Source organism: Ammodytes marinus, assembly GCF_949987685.1.
Source record: "Ammodytes marinus genome assembly, chromosome: 16".
Taxonomy (NCBI): Eukaryota; Metazoa; Chordata; class Actinopteri; order Uranoscopiformes; family Ammodytidae; genus Ammodytes; species Ammodytes marinus.
Genome location: NC_137220.1, coordinates 15,809,192 through 15,816,678, shown reverse-complemented (window position 1 = coordinate 15,816,678; position 7,487 = coordinate 15,809,192).

Here is a 7,487-nt window from a genome sequence, read left to right as displayed (position 1 = left end):
GGTCACACAGGCAGGTGAGGTCGGAAAATAGTGATATGCAAGTATACTGACATTCAGTATTGAGACAAATGTTAAGGTGATGATGTACAGTATAATAATTGTTCATCATTGTGTATATGAAATTAGAGTATTGAATAGGCACATGTTGTCCCACTGTGCATATGACATGCATCAATGTGTTATACTATCAGGTGACAGAGGCAACTTGCCAGGTAGGTAGCAGGTCAAGCATCTGCGGATAATGAGGATATTTGTTTTTGTATCCCATTGAGGTTATATTGGTACATTAAGAGGTTTATTAAGCACTCAATCATGCAATAAAGGGAGGTGTCCTAATATTTATGAATGTGTGTGTGTGCCTGCATATTGCTCCAACGTTTAGGCAATCACCAAAACACTTGGCACTGCTCTCCCTTTGCCGAGGACCCATAGGAGAGCAGTGTTGAGAGTTAAGTTGTTTGGAGCGGTTCTGAAACTGCAAAAAACAATGCCAAAAAAGACTGTACTGTAACAATACGAATACAAGCCATCTTATTTATTGCCGATCCAATCATAGATTTATTCTTGTATTCAGTATAAACAACCCTAATGAAAATTCTTAAATTACGTCTTTTATGTCCCTAACAATGTCAAAATCAATGTCACGCCTTTGGAAGAAGGCTATGGGTTTATACTTGGAATTTGAACGTTTGCTCTGTGTGCAGGAAAGTAAAGTGAAAAACAAACAGAAAGCTAATAACTGCTAATACGGGAGTGTCACACGTGTGAGTGTGTGTGATTTTCTCGTATTGCACTAATAATACACACAGATGTGCCGTAAGCCGTGTTAGAGGCTGACCTAGAAACACCGCACCATGCTGTAAAGTCATTTGATCTTTACAGCTGAGCTAAGTGGGCAATTTAGGGATTCTGCACTCCAGTGGAGGGTATGATGGGAAGTGAACAGACTCAGAATCGGCAGACTTTGTTTGCCCATGGATTAAAGGGGAGGTCAATGGCTTCGATTGACTACTAATCCCATTAAAGTGGTATGTGTAGAGCAGAATAGGACAGTACAGTTTGTTCCTATTGATTTATATACGACTTTTTACGGGCTGAACGGGGGATGGGGTAGTGAAGATTAGACACCTGACACATCTGCGGAATTCTCCATCCTCCATCTTGCACATGAAACATGGTGACATACACATAATGGCATGGACGAGAGAGCTATCTGACAGCAGGTTTCTGAATGGATTCTTCTCCTTGTACACTGTAGCTATGTGAACGGACTGCTACATGACCTTCTGTCAACAAGAATTCTTGAATATCACTGACTCTACCTTTAATGACCTGCCTGGTAAAATTAAAGGTAAAATGAAAGAAATATGCGAGTGATGGACACATTTCGTGAGGGAGACAGCTTGATGTTGCCTTGGCGGCTTTTGTCAGCGTATGTCCTGACGCCTGGTCTTTTTTCACTATCACTGACCCACTAACTTCTTGTCCCTTTTCTCTTGATCCCTCCTTTTCTTTCGGAGGCTTTGCGGCTTGGGACAGCACAGGAAAGCACACACTGCACGCTGTGTGTATACTGAAAACCTCCTCCCTGCCCATGTTCGGCCACAGGTTGATGGACATTGTCATTTGGCACTGGAACATCATGTCCTAGAAAGATAATAAGAGCTGTGGTGGTAGAAGGAACAACAGCAGCTATAACCAGTCGCGAAGGGTTTCATTACACCTCGCTGCAGAAGAAGGTGTTCTCTCTGTTTGTTGGAGGATTAGTTGTTGAGTTAAAAGGTTCTACTTTATTGTGTGTGTGTGTGTGTGGGGGAGGGGTGGGGGGGTAGTTGTGTAGCTGAGCAAGATGGGGGAAACACATAAAAAAGAATATGCGCACACACACACACACACACACACACGCACACACACACACAAACACACACATACAGTTATTCAGAACATCCCACGATGACGCAAAATAAACATTTTGGACTTGCATTTTGGACCTTATGTAACCTGTGGCTACTTGGAGTGGGGATGACAGCCAGGTAAGAGGGGTTATAAGGTAGGTTTGATGTTCAGGATCCTGTTTCATACGTTCAGTCACCTTTCACACAGTACTATAATAAAGTAGTACTATAATAGATAGTGGAAAAGCGAACATGGTTAAGCCAGTAGAGAAAAATATGTTATACCCCACTTAAGGAAGGACATAAACAGAAAACCAACAGGCATTAGATATATCGGTATTTTCTGCATTTTCCAATCACTGCATCTTTGCTATTTCAGCCATTTGTCTCTTCAAAAGAAGATTCATTGTATGAGCTGTTTTTTTAAAGCCGAATTAAATATTAAACTATTTATAATGCTAATAATTCATGATACATCGGATATAAGTTTGACTTAAGAATAATGTTTGGGTTGGTTGCCAGGAAAATAATATCCCTTTATTTGGTGTTCATCCTCCACCATCATTACAATGTCATTGACAAGCAAGGCCCCTCTAATTGACCATTGACCACCCTGAAAAAAGATTAACATCCACATTTTAACACCTTTAAAAATGAACTTTTATAACCGCATATGACCCACTTACTTTTGCTTGAGGAAGATCTTCCAATGGGTTTAATCAAAAGTTTGTTTAGCCTAAGACGGAGGCTTAAGAGCACATGCATATCAATCCCTATTTTTTGTCGATAGCATCCTGGAGCATTTTGCAGCAATTCAATTTGAACAGTGGGTTGTTTCTTTATGTCAGGAGACTGGCTTATTCAGTGCTTGGCATTTTTTTTTTTTTTTTGGTGAGAGGTTTTATATTAAGGAAGTTGCTTTATTTAAAGTGTAGAAGACGACAACTTCCGCTTCCCTGCACCTCAGTAACACCTCCAGTGCCCTGTCTTTTTTTAAATAAATGATATTGTTGTTCAGCGGAGCACTGCTATCTGTTCCCCAATGGTTGGATATCCTCATGCTGTAATTGAGTGCGAAGAGAAAGAGAACTTTTGGGCATTGAATATAATTGTAGTTGTATCTTCAGTATATCAGTATCACAGTGTTTTACTTGACACAGTTTTACATTTTAAACTTTCACACCTTTTCCTAAACAGAAGTTTAGTCAGAAACGTTTTCACATTGCTTCCTGATATTGCTTGTTCAGTATTTGCTCACTATAATGGTTGGACAAGTTACACTTCCTCAACCAAATAAAAGATAGGACAGAGCCACGATCGTCACTACAAACCCAAGTATCTTGGCTCCCTAAGTGGATGTTCCAGTCCTGGAAAGATACGTCTTTTACATAATCTCACATAAAGTCGATTCCCTTTGCAAAGTAGGCCTAACGCTTGTTCACAGTTTATGTTACAGCCGAGAAAACACAGTTTAATCCACACCATACTCTTCGGCTCTTGCATTTTTTTTTCAGAAAGGGGATTTAAACCACCATCCAAACTCTATACATCTAAGTAGTAGGCCTACAGGCCCCATGCACAATAAGTAGTGATTGGACAATTGCTCTAGGACAGGGTTTAAGGAACTGACCTTTGTGAACCTCGGAATCGAACCTGGACCACGAGTGGCCTTTTTGAAAAACCATTACATCACAAGACCAACACAGAGTGACACATTATTTTTGAGAAACTATTATATTGAATGATGATTTATTTTTCTGAAGTATAACTGTGGGATAAGAAAGCACTGTGCAGCACATCATATACAGACCTTTTGACTACCACCAGCAGTCGAACAATGATGTCCATTTGAAATATTAATATTATAAGATAATAGAATTGAAAATTCATGTTCACTCTACAAGAGACTGAAATTAAATGATGTCCAGAGTTCCAGAAGCCATGGTTAAAATAAATGAACATTACGCCTTAAATTTAGCTCATAGCAAAGACAAGTCTTTTGAAACCGCACTAATTGACTCCGCAAATGGACAAGGTTTGAAACATAACATGTACATTCAGATTCTATATGGGATTTTCAGAGTTCTGAACGTGAGTTAATCATTAATACATATATCACAAACTCACCTGGCAAACCTCAATAGATACTGCCACTGTCACTATGGAGATGTGGTTCCCCTAAGTAGCTTTGCTGTTTCATCCTGCTTTCTCACAGGAATGGCAGCTCTGCAACTAAAAGCAATGAACAGTAAAAAAGAAAAAAAAACAGCTTTCCACAAACAAGCCTAAATATTGTGACTTCATAAAATAATCCTGAATATACAAACATTACAGGACATTTTTTTATATATATACTGTATTTGTCTTCTTCATATTGTTTTTTGTTTTGATATTCTTTGATTAATTTTTAATTAATTTTAATTAACATTTAATCGTTTGAAATAAAGATTTCATAAAAGTAATACCCTTATGAATAATTTAATATACTATAACTATAGTCTGGTAAAATGGAAATAACACATGAGTCCCTGTATCAAAAGACAGAGTGTGAGCTCATACATATTGCACACATCTTGACATTCTAAGATTAGGCCAAGGCTCGGTCATACATACAAATTTGCACCGTGTACTGTTCAGGTGATCAAATATGATCTCGGAGAGTCCACACCGCTTACTCTCTTTAGTGGAAATGTTATTCTACTCACGAGTCAGGCTCTCGACAAAGGCTTTCAGCAGTGTGGATTTGAGAGGACCTGACCGTTTTTCAAGAGGACCCTTCAAAGTACCGGGAAAACTATCTTAAAGAGATCCTATTATACTACTTTTCTGGTCTTAATTTCTTGTTAAAAACTGCTATAGAGCAACCTGACACGAATCACATCACAAAAACTATGTAGATTTTCGGGACACTCTTCCTCCTAGCGAGCACAGCAGTCTCTCTCTAGTCTACACACTGCTTTGAGCTTCTCCGCCCCTCCCCCCCCTGCTGCAAACCCCACTCCGTTGTGATTGGTTACCTTCCTTCCAGCAGCGGGAGATTTTCAGGAAGGTGGGGGCATGCAGCCGGAGCTTGCCTGAGCAGCATTACCATACATGGAAACATCATACATGGAAATTTGAACAAGTTATGTCTCGACCGGCTGCCATAGTGTTTAGTGCTCTGCATAGCCACCCCAGACGGTCAGCAGGGAATACGTCGAAATGCATGTACGTAATTATTTGATACGCTAGTATGGTTAAACATGACTATAAATCATTATAACAACGTTTATAGGTCATAAAAGTCGAAAAGTATCATAGGTCCTCTTTAAGAAAAGTGCTTTCCCCTCGTTCCCTGGTTTGGTGCTGTATGTAGGTCACCCATTGTTGAAAAGAGGACTGTATTGATCAGTGGGCTGCCTTGCTTATGAGAGCATATTACAAGTGTTACCTATGTGTTGCATTGAGGCCAAAGCCAGCTCTCTCAAAGTCCAAGTGCCTCTCGCCATTAGTGTCATATTCTCATACACGTGACGACGTGTTGTTGTTTATTTTGAGCATTATGGAACAAACATTTCAGAATAAAACACTCTGCATGAAGAATGGTAGGACTGCATGACCCAGATGTTATGTCTAGCCAAGCCTCTCATTCACAGAGACACAGACACAGAAACACACACACACACACACACACACACGCATGCACGCACGCACGCACGGATGCAAGCACACACACACACACACACACACACACACACACACACACACACACACACACACACACACACACACACACACACACACACACAGAAACAGCACTGTCGAACATGAACCTAACCTGAACTTATGCAACGTGCATATGGAAGGTTTAATTGTGAATTTATGAATCCTATGGGGAACAGCTGAGAGTAACTAAATAGAAGCATTTCAAAGCCCATTCTGCCTTAAGATGCAAGCTAAACACATCCTTGCATACATTGTTGAAGGCCCTTGGTTTGTGTTGTGCATTCTTCAAGGTGAATTCATTCTTCAAGCACTGTGCATAGCTTTGGGCGTTCAACAACCTTGGTGAAATTTGCATCAGCGTGAAAAAAGTAAGTTTTTCGTTGGGAGACTTAACAAGTTACTGTTAAGCTCTGTTCGTATTTGACTAATGAGTCTCTCTGCTCTTGTATACATAGCACCATTAGTAATTGCTGCAAATAGTGTTCCATTTAGTCAATGACACACTTATTTCATAGCATCACATTTCATAATGTATATTTTACACAGTGCATTTGTAGAATTGTTTTGCAGTAAAATAATACATATAATATTTGTAAAATTGACCTAGAATTGCTCACACTTGCAAAGCACAATGATCAACAAGAGGTCTCCAGCTGACTGCATCCAACCAGCAATGATGTTCCTCATCACCAGTCATTGAGTTCAACGTTGCTGAACTCTCACCTGGTTTTCCATAGTAGGTTCTAATGTTACACACACACACACACACACACACACACACACACACACAGACACACACACACACACACACACACACACACACACACACACACACACACACACACACACACACACACACACACACACACACACACACACACACACACACACACACACACACACACACACAAATGGAAGTGTGAACACTCTTAAATGTCGTGATCCTCAATCGAGAAGGACAAGTGGTTGGATTCTGTGTTTGGGTTAAGGCACATGACCCGAGGTTTTGTTTGACTGTGTAATGCAGCGAGATAATGGATAGTAATGTGACCAGCCATGTCTAGCAATGATGATTGCAAGCTCAGCTGATTTTTTATCTGACAGTGTAAGGGTGAAGCACAATGTTAATGCTTATTTTTTTAAATAAAAATTCCATTTATACATACACCTAGACTTCCAAACCTGACACAGAATGGGTTTTTGATTTAAAAGAATAAGTATTGTGATGTTATTTAATAAAGCTGCATCTTTTTAACTGATAAATATTGCCTTCTTTTATATCTTTTGCTGGTATTGTCTGTCTTCCACGTCAATGCAGGCCTGTCGTGTGAGTGTCATTTCAGTAGGTGTAGTTGTTGATGTACAGTGTGTGCTGATGGTGCTCAGTCTCTCTTGATAGAAGGGGAGGAGCAGAAAAAAAGTTACATAAAATAATTGGATGTTGACTTAACTGTTCAAAAGCGCTCCTGCAGCGGAGCTCCACTTTTGCTGTCAATTAAAAACTTTTCCAGGAGACATTTGGTCTCCCCACTTACTATAAACAGCTAAATTGCCACTCTGAGTCATAAAATTGTCCTTGTCAAATCTCTTTTAAGGAAGCAGCTGAGGTAAATTGATGGGTTTGTGCAGTTGAACACTCAAGTAGAAGGCCGTAACAAGCATAAATGCATTGAAAAAAGTTTTGCAATGTCAAACCATTTGCATTTCTGAAGCACTTTTTTCAAAGTAGACTTTTAAACACATTAAGAGAGAGAAAAAGTGGATTGTGGACAACAACTAAACTGAAAAGTCAAGAATGGTGTTTAATTATGATGTAAAACCTTGAAGATTTTAGGTGCCTTTCAGGAAAATAAATTCATTAATCTCAAATTACGAAACATTACGGCA